The 12,890-nt window shown below is 56.0% G+C and overlaps 1 non-coding gene across 1 annotated transcript; it reads left to right on the forward strand.

The window, feature by feature from the left end:
* The first annotated feature begins 4,348 nt into the window (after window positions 1-4,348).
* Window positions 4,349-4,422, forward strand: TRNAI-AAU. The gene has a single exon. It is a non-coding gene; the product is annotated as a tRNA-Ile (tRNA).
* The last annotated feature ends 8,468 nt before the right edge of the window (window positions 4,423-12,890 follow it).

Genomic DNA, 12,890 nt, shown 5'->3' on the forward strand with positions numbered 1-12,890 from the left:
CATGGGTCAAAGCAATTGGGAACCTGCACAGTTGGGAATTGTGCCCCTGGTTTTTATCCTGGCTGTGAGAGGAGATTGGGGGTAGTTACCTGCTCTTGTAAAACCTGAATTTGTTCCCCCAGTGTCTGTTGCTTTTGTGTGCATGCCAAATGGATAGTGGGAGTGCCCTTTTTTGCTGCAGTTAACTGTTTGTGGGCAGCTCCATGTGTTAATTCATCAATTCTAGGTGTTAACCCGCTTAATTTTAGTTTTTTACTTTGAAATTCTTTTTTATTCACTCCCCTGCGATCGAGTCGCAGCTCCTGTCTCCTAATGTGCTCTGTGAACTGTTCCATTTTTTCCTTCATTTGATTTACCAATTCAGTGAGAGTATTGTTTGCTACTCTTTCCTTTTGTGCACTTACTTGTCCCGTTCTGACAGGCACCAGTCTAGGTTCCGGTTTAAGTTTAACTGGAACCTGGCTTTTATCATAAGGTGATGGTTGCAATGCAGTGGACCCTGTTTCATGTTTTAATTTTACTAGGGCCACCTTTTTCCATTTCTGTCCCCATTCTTCAGGCACAGGGTAGCTACCTGAAGCCTGCTGTTTACCACCAATATTTATAACAGGGGACGGCACATGTATTTTTTGTAGGTTCCTTACAGCTGTTTCCAGTGTTTCACTCTGTTCCTGTACTGGTTGTCTCTGGGCTGCTTGCCACCCTGCAAGGGGGGTGGGAGCATTCCAGGGCTGTGTAGCTTCTTTTGATTCTTTTAACTCTTTCTTTGTTACTGTTACTTGTTTGGCCAGCATGCCAGCATGCTGTTTAAGCCATTTCACTGCTTTTTTACTTTTATTACTATTTCTCAGAGCCTTGGTCTGTACCGTCGCTCTACATATGCCAGTCCACTCTCTTTTTTAAATTCATAAGGACCCCCTTTACTGGCAATCCAGCGGGTCCAGGAGTTATCAAACTCCATGGGGCTCAAAAGGGAGGGGATAAGGGGGTTCCCTAGCTCGAGGTTTGCTGCCATGTTGGATTGCGATTCTTACCACGGCAGGCTCGCTTACTCACCAGATCAGCGGTCGGGGTCACCAGTGTTGTCAAAGCTGTACAGGTGTGGTGCTCTGCTGTCTCCTTGTTGATATCACTCGGCTGCGTGTGTGAGTCCCTCTGTGTGCTGCCCCAGCTCTGCAGAAGCTGACACAGCAGACCCGACGAGAATCCCCAATGACCACAGAGTCCAGTAAGATGCAAAGCCACATCGGGCTAGGTTTATTGCGACCTCGGACACAATTGCAGTTCCCTGTAGGTTTCTTAGCCTAATTCAGGGCATACTACGAGAAAGTGCCTCTTGGCAAGGACCCGGCTTAGTGGCGGGACTTTCCACTCCCCCTACGGCCGGACAAAGGCACCTCCCCAGGGATGCATTCTTATACACAGATACAAAAAAGTTACACATCACACCTGACGTATTGAGGTGCAACCTCTCTACGTAGCAAGTTACAACCCCTCTACGTATTAAGGTACCGCCTTCTACCTTGTACATGTTGGTTCGATCAAAACAACTCTATCCATCATTTTACCCTTTTGCCCCTGTCATTGGGATGGGTCGGCCTGTCCTCCTGTTATCTATGGAATGTTTCAGTATAGTGTGTTCTAGTGCTGTGTTTATGCTACGTGAATATATGTTTATGCAGCATCAGCCCTTTTCGTGCCAGCTTCTGTGAGCAGGGCCTACCTCTGGCTCACAGCTTAACTTTGCTTTATGTTAGCAAAGTCTTGACCATTACTTTAGTTCAGGCCTCAGGCCTCATACTGGGCCTTTATCAGGGCCTGCACTTACTACACCCACCTCTGTAGCATGGGGGTGGGTCGCCTGCTGGGATCATCGGGGCATATTTCACCTCGTCAGCTCCCTGCCATTGCCTTGGGGGGCCCTGGTTCACTGCCTCTGGCACCCAGTTTAGCCTCCTTCCTGAGGGCTGAAACGCTTTGATCTGTCTAAGGTCTGTGGGATCAGTACGTGTCATGGTGTAATTCTGTGTTATTCGGGGCTCAGACTAGCTGAGCTAATGGCCCCTTCTGCCCTTAAACGCCATGAAAACATTTCCCTGGTTTCTCCTTGCGCCTGACAGACACCACGGTGAGGGGCCCAATAGAAGATCCTGGACACAGCGCTCTGGCTCTTACTTTACTTGGGGACGTCAGCGCTTTCCTAGCAAAGCTGCTGCTAAAGTTCCTGGATTTGGGGAACTGTTCGGCTCCGATTCAGAGATCTACCTGCGGGGTGTGAACCTGCCACGAGGAGCGGGAAACGCAACCAGCAACGGGAGGCATTGGCTGAGCTCCAGGCTGCCCCCGTGTGGCCAAAGCTTAGAACTGAGCAGCGGAGTTTAAAGCTGGCGCTGGGAAGGACCTGAACACACGGGGCACGAAGGCTCCTGCGTGTAACACTTGATGGGTGGGCAGCTGGGCGTAGCTTATTGCCAGGGTTCAGGGCTGCAACCCGGGGTGCTGAGCAGGTGTCTGTGCTCAGATTGGCCTCGCTATGATGGTTTCTGGAAAGTTTGGGGTCACCAGTCTCCCTAAAGAGAGAGGAGCCAGGTCAGCCCACGAAAGGAGGCCGGCAAAACTCTGGTACCAATTGGCCGTGGGACTGCCCCTGTGAAGAGACACTGCAGCCCCGCCAGGGAGAGCCGGTCTCTCTTTATGCAGCCCCCCCCCCCACGCCACCATTCCTCAGGATGAGGGTTGTGCTCAAAGATCTGTGCCCCGTGTTTTCACCTCCATGTGAAGCGCACAGTGCAAATAACCCTCAGCGCCTCAGCTCAGTTCCAGGCTCCACTTCCACCAGCTCAGGCAAGATGGTGCAGAGGAGCCCCTGGGTGGCTGTGGGCCTGGGGAGGCTTTTGATTTTTCGGCTTGACTGCTACGGGCAGCAAGGCCAAAAGTCAGATGGCCGACTCTCCCGTCCACCACGCTCATCAGGAGCCCTTAGTCGACAGGCTCGGAGAATGCGGGCAGCATCCCCCACTACCTCTCGCATGCACAGCGAGCGCTCTGCCGCTTGAGCTAATTCCCCGCAGCTGGCCTGACTCTCAGGCACCGGGCAAAAAAAGGCAAGAGCTCTGTGGCCTTAAGCAGAACACAGCCTGAAATGGGGGCGGGGCGCTACCCAGAGCTGGGGAAGGGGGTCCGAGTCCCAGCCACGCTCCTCGGCACAAACACCAACGCTCCCTCCCTGGAGTGTGTCTGGGCTGAGAGTTAGCCCCTGAAACAAGCACCAAACTTCAGAAGACAACGCAGGGATAGATCACTTGACGATTGCCTGCTCTGGCCATTGCCTCTGAAGCGCCTGGCATCGGTTACTGTCAGAAGACGGGATAGTGGCCTAGATGGACCATCGGTCTCACCCAGGAGGGCCATTCCTATCTTCACCACTTTCCTCTAACCCAAGCAAAGCCCGGAGCAGGCCCAGCTCAGCAACTCTAGCAGGCTCCCTGACCCCTGGCCCAGCATACAGCAAAGCGACCCTGCCTCCACCAGGATAGACAGCCACCGACTCCCTCTTCCAGACCAACGCAGCCCTTCCCCGCTTTGGCTGTCTCCAAGCTGTCTGCGTGCTCTGCTCTGCTCTGCTCCACGGCTGCCATGCTGCCTGAGATCAGGAGGCTGCGAGGTCTCACGGTCTCAGCTGAGCTGGTATCGCGTGCCACCCCGCCCATCTCCTCATTCCCTTCATGGACCCCTGGGATGTGAGTAATTCTGTATTTGAGTGGCTCTCCCTCCCGGCCATTGAGCTTGGCGTAGACTAGCAGGGAGGGAGGAGGAAAGGGATTGTGCTCCAGTGAGAGCTCAGAAAGAAAGGTGCAGGTCCCCCACTAGAGCCCAGCCCAGCAGAGCAAAGCAGAGCAGAGCAGGCTGGAGAATGTGTGTATGGGTCTGACTACTTCTCCCATGCTCTTCCATTTGAGCTAACTTCCCCCAGATGTCTCCAGCCTCCCAGTCAGCGCAAGGGGGAGAAGGACCGGGGAGGAAGAGCTTTGTGCTCCGCAAGGGCTGGCTTTCTGGGAGGCCAAGCGGGGAGAGGGATGGAGGCCACTGGAGGAGCTGAGCCGGCTGACTGTCCATGGCTTCTAAAAGAAGGGCAAGAGAAGGTCCTGGGGCTGCCTTGCCACTGGAGAATGCGGGCATTGATCCCGCTGCCTCTCGCATGCAAAGCGAGCGCTCTACTACTTGAGCTAATTCCCCTACCTTGGCAGGTAGCGTCTCGATCCATCCATTCGATAACGGAGGCCACATCGTTCCCCGCGCCAGCCAGTGACTCCTTCCAAAAGGGTCAGGCAAGGGAGGCTTTGCCATTGGCCAGCTAGCTCAGTTGGTTAGAGCGTGGTGCTAATAACACCAAGGTCATGGGTTCAAGCCCCATGCTGGCCACTCCGGGAGGGAGAGGGTGGCTTCTGCTCTTTTGGCTGACTGCTAGGGGTGGCAGAGGCCAAAACCAGGTGGGCCTGGAGCTGGCAAGAGCCCTGCTGGGCGCAGGCCCCGGGCAGGACCAAGCTCCTGACACTTCCTTGGGCTCCCCTCCCTGGGCACCTCGCTCGACCTGCTGCCTGAAAGGAACTTGGAGACGGGTGAGCCCAGCCGGCTGCCTTCCAGGCTCATAGGAGGCCAGGCTTGAGCTGCCCGCCCGCGAAGCCAAAATCGCAGGCCTGCCGGCTCGCCCCCAGTGTCCACAGAGGGTTGACCCGATGGCCCAAATTCTTGCCGGCCGCCAGCTCCACCCAAATGTACCCGACACCGGATCACGCTCCCCAGCCCAAGCCACAGAGGAAGGCTTAATACTCGGCACCCCAACCTAGGGGAGAGGCTTCACACTCCGCCGGCGCAGGGTGACCTTTGGGACTTCCCTGGACACCATCCTCCCACCGCCCACAGCCAGACCCCCCAAGCCCACCCCTCCGACAGGAAGGAGCAGGAGGACCACTCCGCCCAGGGGCACCACCACTCGAAGTCAGCTTCACTTGCTTTCTCTTCTACCCCTTTCCTCCCAAGTTATGCGCGCCTCACGGGAGCCGGCCCTGGGAAGACGCAGGCACCGCACTCTGACTGGCGCAAGCCAAACGCCCACACCAAGAGTTTAGCACGGGCTCTTGAGGCACTGGAGGAACCCCATGCAGACGCACTGACGGAGCTAAGCTTTACGGCCAAGGGCCCTACCTGTGCAGAAAGCCAACTTGCTTGTGAAAAAGACTCCTCTTTCGGCTCCCCTTCCAAACTTCCAAATGCCTCCCAATGGGAAAACACACACACTGAAACACCCAAACGGTCCTAACGCTGGGGCCAGGCGAAAAAGAAAAGCAAGGAAAAGATTTCTAAATGGCCACCCTGCCAGAGTCGTACAGCTCCGCAAGTGAAACCCATGGGAGGGACATTACACAGAAAAGGGGAATGGAAAGCTGCCCAAATTGAGATGCTGTGGAAAGCTACAGCCCCATCGCTACTCCTACTCTGCACACTTCTTGCAACAGCTGATGAACGGCCAGGTGCTTTTCGCATCCAAGCCCACACCAGGGGAAGACCTTGAGAAGTTTCCCGTGGCTTGCCTGGTTCAGCTGGTCAGAGTGCGGCACTCGTGGAGGCAAGATGGTGCAGAGGAGCCCCTGGGTGGCTGTGGGCCTGGGGAGGATGGCTTTTGATTTTTCGGCCTGACCGCTACGGGCAGCAAGGCCAAAAGTCAGATGGCCGAATTTCCCGTCCACCACGCTCATCAGGAGCCCTTAGTCGACAGGCTGGGAGAATGCGGGCATCGCCCCGTCATATGTTTATTCCCCACTTCGAACTTTAGCATCCACAAGATGGGGACCTGCATGGGCCCCTCTCAACTTAAATCCTAGTTTAGATCTGGTAAAGCTGCCACCCTCTAGAAGTTCCAGTGTCTAGCACACGCCCTGTTCCCCCAAACCTTCCCTGGGGAACACAGATCCAAACTCCTTGACTCGTAACCCTAAGGGAAATAAACCATTCCCCCACCTTCTTCCCCCTCTCCTAGTTGTTGGGAAAGATACCTTGATTCAAACTCCTTGAATCAAACAAAGAGGGATTCACTTTTCCCCCTCCACTTCCCCTGAAAATCCAAACAAGGGAAGAAATCAATCAGGTTCTAAAAAGAAAAGGATTTTATTAAAAGAAAGAAAGAAAGTACACTATCTCTGTAACACCAGGATGGAAAAACCACGAGGCGTGCTGCAGGATAGCCCCTCCCCACCAAAAAGCAATGCCGTGACCCGGATTCGAACCGAGGTTGCTGCGGCCACGGTGCAGAGTACTAAGCACTACACGATCACAGCCAGGCGCTGGGGGTACAGGAAGCAGCACACTGGAAAATGCTCAGCTCTGTGCTCTCGGGGCGGCCACCTACCTCGCCGGCGGCCACAGGTCTTTCTCAAGTCTCCCCATTACAGTCACAGGTCAAATGCTGAGCAAAGGAAAAAAGACAGGAAGCCAATCCCATGCCTGTCCCTTTTTCTGTCTTCCTCCACCCCTGGACCAAGTCCCTCCCCGTTTGTCTGGGTCATTGTCCTCATGCCCCTGGCCAGCCTATTTCCCTTTGCCGCTCTGAAACGTGCCCCCACGTGCAGGCCCCGAAGCTGGGCCCGGGGGCGGAAGGCCAGGGAGAGGCTTTGGCTAGGGCCAGCATGTCCTTGCGAGGTAATTGTCTCTCTGGAGATGAAAGTCATCAGTGCGGGGTGTGAAGGGAAGTGGCCGTAGAAGGAGAATGCAAGGCATGGGGTGGGCAGGCCAGGGATTTCTTTGTTCCCCCCTTGAAAAGGGGTCACCCTCCCCACCAGCGAATCAAACCCCAGTCTCCCGCGTGACAGGCGGGGATACTCACCACTATACTAACGAGGAAAGGGGCACGGTGAGTGGCCCCAGCTCCCACAGACCAGCTATGGTCAGCGTACACCTACACCGTCGCATGGGCCCCAGCAGGCAACAGCACCCCTGGCCCTCTTCTGCTTCCCAAAGGCTTTGGCTGCAGCAACAGCCCTGGGAAAAGCCCTGGCCCTCCTCACCTGCCCTTGCCCAGCACCACGCCTTTTCGGGCCTACACAGCTCCTTACACAACACCCGCCTGGGACCTTGCCCTCACCTACCAGCTCAGCAGCACCTTTTTTCCTCTCAAAACCTCCTCTTGCCACCCTCCCCCTTCCACACTTCACACTCACCTCATCACAAACTCACCCACGGCCCCTTTGGCTTCTCAAGCACCTCTGGAGGGACGCAGCTTCCCAGGCACGCAGATCCTTCCCTTCAACGCGCACTGGACGCACATTCCAAACACAGCCCTTTCCAGGAGGGAATGTGCTGCTTTTGGACCCTGGCGCCCAGCAAGAAGTCCTGGGACTCTTTTTCTGATGGATGGACCCCACCGACTTGCCTTTACCAAGCAGAAACTAAGGACCGGCTGATGGCTCTCTTTGCAAACGGACGCCATCAGACTGAGCCACGAGGCGTGTTGCAGGATAGCCCCTCCCCACCAAAAATTAATGCCGTGACCCGGATTTGAACTGAGGTTGCTGCGACCACGGCGCAGAGTACTAACCACTATATGATCACGGCCAGGCGCTGGGGGCACAGGTAGCAGCCCAGCAGAAAATGCTCAGCTCTGCGCTCTCGGGGCGGCCACCTACCTCGCCGGCGGCCACAGGTATTTCTCAAGTCTCCCCATTACAGTCACAGGTCAAATGCTGAGCAAAGGAAAAAAGACAGGAAGCTAATCCCATGCCTGTCCCTTTTTCTGTCTTCCTCCACCCCTGGACCAAGTCCCTCCCTGTTTGTCTGGGCCATTGTCCTCATGGCCCTGGTCAGCCTATTTCCCTTTGCCGCTCTGAAACATGCCCCCACGTGCAGGCCCCGGGGGAGGCTTTGGCTAGGGCGAGCGTGTCCTTGCGAGGTTATTGTCTCTCTGGAGGTGAAAGTCATCAGTGCGGGGTGCGAAGGGAAGTGGCCGTCGAAGGAGAATCAAGGCATGTGGCGGGCAGGCCAGGGATTTCTTTGTCCCCCCTTCAAAAGTGGTCACCCTCCCCGTCGGGGAATCAAATCCCGGTCTCCCGCGTGACAGGCGGGGATACTCACCACTATACTAACGAGGAAAGGGGCACGGTGAGTAGCCCCAGCTCCCACAGACCAGCTATGGTCAGCGTACACCTACACCGTCGCATGGGCCCCAGCAGGCAACAACACCCCTGGCCCTCTTCTGCTTCCCAAAGGCTTTGGCCGCAGCAACAGCCCTGGGAAAAGCCCTGGCCCTCCTCACCTGCCCTTGCCCAGCAGGACGCCTTTCGGGGCCTACACCGCTCCTCACACAACACCCGCCTGGGTCCTTGCCCTCACCTACCAGCTCAGCAGCACCTTTCTTCCTCTCAAAACCTCCTCTTGCCACCCTCCCCCTTCCACACTTCACACTCACCTCATCACAAACTCACCCACGGCCCCTTTGGCATCCCAAGCGCCTCTGGAGGGACGCAGCTTCCCAGGCATGCAGATCCGGCTGATGGCTCCCAAGTGTGCAAGTCCGTCCCCGCAGAGCAGCCTCATAGTGTGACCTTGAAGAAACTGTGGAAAACGGGACAGGGGTGGGGGGTTAATAGGCTCCTATATAAGAAAAAGTCCTCCCGGACCTGCCTGTCCCTTTAAACATGGGACATCTGGTCACCCTGGAGCAGCCCCACACTCCTGCTCCCCGGCTGGTGCGTTTGTAACCCGGGGGCTGAAGCCGACGCGAGAAAGGGAATTGAGCGAGCTCGGAGCTCTCCGGCGCCACCTGTTGGGAGCAGAGGGAAATGACTGAGCGGCGTCCTGGCTAATTTAAATATCACCTGGTTCTCTGCTGGGTGGCTCCACGGCAGAGCTCGGGTGTGGCCTGAGTGTGGCAGCACCTTATTTGCATATTAAAAGCGGCAGTTTGGGGCCATTGGGGTAAAATATGAGTAAGTTTGGGGGTTGGGCCCCACATGTTTAGTGCAGGCTGTGGGGAGCCGGGCTGAGCAGAGCCTGCCCCGACGGGGTGTGTGGTCACCCTGAGCTGGGAGCGTGTGGCCAGACATGGGGAAGGGGCTGCGGGAGAAGCTTGGTTGTAGGATGCAGAAAGTGTCTCTTTTCTTTTTTGGTGTTTGGGTGGTGTTCTTGGGTGGTTACCTAATGCAGAGCAGTGGTGGGGGAGAGGAATTGAAACTCTGCTTTAGGAGTTTCTGTGGGGCGTGACGTGAGCCACCCGGCGCTGGCTGCTGCTGTGGGGCATAGGACAGGTGGGGGGTGGGGGGGCTGTTTGGGGGCTTGAGATGAGGGGCGGTTCCTGGTTGGCTGGTGCCAACCTGCCTAGTGTTTTTTGACAGCTAATCACCCATTGGCCCTTGCGTGGGGCGGGTCTCTGAAAGCTGGTCTCCCATTGGGCTCTCCCCAACTGACGGTTCTGACAGGCTCAGCTCCCATTGGTGATGTTGTCTGACAGCGATGCGGGGCGGAGCCGCCAGGGCCTTGTGCGCTCAGAGCTCAGCGCCGCCCGCGAGAAGCGGCGCGCGGGGCCAGGTCCCGCTGCCGGGCGGAGGAACCGAGACCGCAGCAGCGGCGCCGCCTCCCGCCTGGCGAGAAGCCGCAGCACCGGGGGGGTCACAGGGCGCGAGGCGCTTCCGGGCGCGGCTGTTTTCTGCCGGTCCCGGGGTGACGGGTCCTGCCCGGGGCAGCCGCAGGGTCCCGATGGCAGCTGGGGGCTCTGGCGCCCGCCCGCGGCGGCTGGGAGCTACGGGGCCACCTGCACTGGCCGGGGGCTGCGGCTTCTCCTCACACCCCCCCTGGTGACTGGGAGCTCCGGGCTCTGCCTGCGGTGTCTGAGCGCTGGGGGCTCCTCTCCTGCCTGGGGCGGCCGGGAGCTCCCGGGGCTTCGGCGCTGCAGGGTCTGTGAGCAATGACGTGGGGCTGCAGGGTCCTCCCGCCATCAAGGCCTGTTGGGAAATCCTGGGTCCATCCGCAGCAACCGGGAGCTCTGGGGTCCACTCGTAGGAGCTGCAGGGTCCATAGGCAGTGGGGTGGGGCTGTGGGGGCTCCCCGGCCACCCATGGCTGCTGGGAGCTCCAGGGTCTGCCTGTGGGAGCTGTGGGGAGATGAGGGGTTTGGGGTGGAGGAGGAGGCTGCAGTGTGGGGCTGAGGGATTCGCAGTGCAGGAGGGGGCTGTGAGTTGAGACAGGGGGTTGGGGTCCAGGACGGGGGATGGCTCTGGGGTGAGGACAGGGATGAGGGGTTTCAGGTGTGGGAGGAAGCTCTGGGCTGGGGCAGGAGGTTGAAGTGCAGAGGGGTGAGGGCTCTGGGGTGCAAGAGGGGGCTCTGGGTTTCGGGGGGTTCAGGGCTGGGGCAAGGGGTTGGGGTGCAGACTTACCTCGGGCGGCTCCTGGTCAGCGGCGCAGCAGGGGGGACCTACTGGCCACTTCCAGGGCACAGTGCGGTGCCCTAGGACACGTAGGGACCAGCCTGCCTGAGCCCCGCAGCACCGCTGACCGGACTTTATAACCCAGTCACCCCACTGGGAGCTCCAGGGTCCCCCTGTCCCATGTGGTGGCTGGGAGCTCTGGGATCCACTCACAGTAGCTGGGAGCTGTGGGGTCCATCCGTGGTGGCATGGGCCTGTGGGAGCCCCTTCCGACACTGGTGGCTGATAGCTGTGAGGCCCCCACCGGCCGACAGCTCCAGTCTTGCTGCCCCAGGGCTGAGGTGGAAAATGTCACTGAGATCTCTGAAAGTCACAGTTTCTGTGACGCCATTTATATAATCTTAGCCTTAATAGTTGTTGACTGTCTCTCTCAATCTAGAGGTCTGTTCTAGGCCACATGGGACAGGGAAGACAGAAGCTCACCCCCCAGCACAGGTTTGGGCAGTAATGGCTCTTGGGCTATTTGCTGTGCATGCAGAGGACTTGTCCAGGCTGGTGGAGCAGCTCAGCCAGATGAGGAGCTGGAAGAAGGAGACCGGAGCAGCCTGGACATCCCACTTTTTCTCCACAGCCACTGCCTATCAGCAGGATTCCTCCTTCTCCTCAGTGAGACCAAATCTAAGCACCAAGACAGCTGGTCTGTCCGCTGCACCCCAATCCCTCATGCCTGAGCCTCCCTGCCAAAGTCCTGTACCTGGCTCCAGAGAATTGTCTCACATCTCGCTGGGAACTCGACTTCTTGTGCCCAGAGAGTCTCGGCCCCATTCAGTAGAGGACCTGAGAAACACATAAGAACATAAGAACATAAGAAAGGCCGTACCGGGTCAGACCAAAGGTCCATCTAGCCCAGTATCTGTCTACCGACAGTGGCCAATGCCAGGTGCCCCTGAGGGAGTGAACCTAAAAGGCAACGATCAAGTGATCTCTCTCCTGCCATCCATCTCCATCCTCTGACGAACAGAGGCTAGGGACACCATTCTTACCCATCCTGGCTAATAGCCATTTATGGACTTAGCCACCATGAATTTATCCAGTCCCCTTTTAAACATTGTTATAGTCCTAGCCTTCACAACCTCCTCAGGTAAGGAGTTCCACAAGTTGACTGGGCGCTGTGTGAAGAAGAACTTCCTTTTATTTGTTTTAAACCTGCTGCCTATTAATTTCATTTGGTGACCCCTAGTTCTTGTATTATGGGAATAAGTAAATAACTTTTCCTTATCCACTTTCTCAACATCACTCATGATTTTATATACCTCTATCATGTCCCCCCTTAGTCTCCTCTTTTCCAAACTGAAGAGTCCTAGCCTCTTTAATCTTTCCTCATATGGGACCCTCTCTAAACCCCTAATCATTTTAGTTGCTCTTTTCTGAACCTTTTCTAGTGCTAGAATATCTTTTTTGAGGTGAGGAGACCACATCTGTACACAGTATTCGAGATGTGGGCGTACCATGGATTTATATAAGGGCAATAATATATTCTCAGTCTTATTCTCTATCCCCTTTTTAATGATTCCTAACATCCTGTTTGCTTTTTTGACCGCCTCTGCACACTGCGTGGACATCTTCAGAGAACTATCCACGATAACTCCAAGATCTTTTTCCTGACTTGTTGTAGCTAAATTAGCCCCCATCATGTTGTATGTATAGTTGGGGTTATTTTTTCCAATGTGCATTACTTTACATTTATCCACATTAAATTTCATTTGCCATTTTGTTGCCCAATCACTTAGTTTTGTGAGATCTTTTTGAAGTTCTTCACAATCTGCTTTGGTCTTAACTATCTTGAGTAGTTTAGTATCATCTGCAAACTTTGCCACCTCACTGTTTACCCCTTTACAGTGTCTGCCTTTTCCAAATAAGTACTTGGAAAGGTTTTGTTCCTGTGACCACATGGCCTAATGGATAAGTTGTCTGACTTTGGATCAGGCGATTGAGGATTCAAGTCTCTTCATGGTTGTGTTGGTGTAGTTTTACCTTTGTGCTGAAAGTCCTGCTCCCTTCAGGGCTGGAACCTCTTCTTGGCTGCTCAGACCAATGCTCTGGCTTCAGCTAGAGCCCCGGGAAGGAGTTGGGGGTTGGGTGTCACAAAGGCTGGGGCATGAACCCCAGGTGCTTCCAGTCTCGCCTTTGCCCTTCCTGACTTGCCAAAGAAAATGGGCAGCTGCCCGGGCTAGAGTGAGGAGCAGTTTCCCTCTTCCAAGTGTGCACCTGTCCCTGTGCTGGACAGTACTTGCTAAATAGTACCTTGGGAGCCTGGGTGTTTCTCTGCTTCTCGCCAGCTGGGGAAAAGCCTCTTGGGGTAAAATCTCCTGCCCCACTGCCAAAGTGAGCACCGTGAGTGGGAACGGTCAGAGGCCCCACCAGGGGGGCTGGCCCTGCTTTCCTACCATCTTCTGATGTTGGCCACAAAGCAGCAGCA

Source organism: Mauremys mutica, unplaced genomic scaffold (assembly GCF_020497125.1).
Source record: "Mauremys mutica isolate MM-2020 ecotype Southern unplaced genomic scaffold, ASM2049712v1 Super-Scaffold_100104, whole genome shotgun sequence".
NCBI lineage: Eukaryota > Metazoa > Chordata > Testudines > Geoemydidae > Mauremys > Mauremys mutica.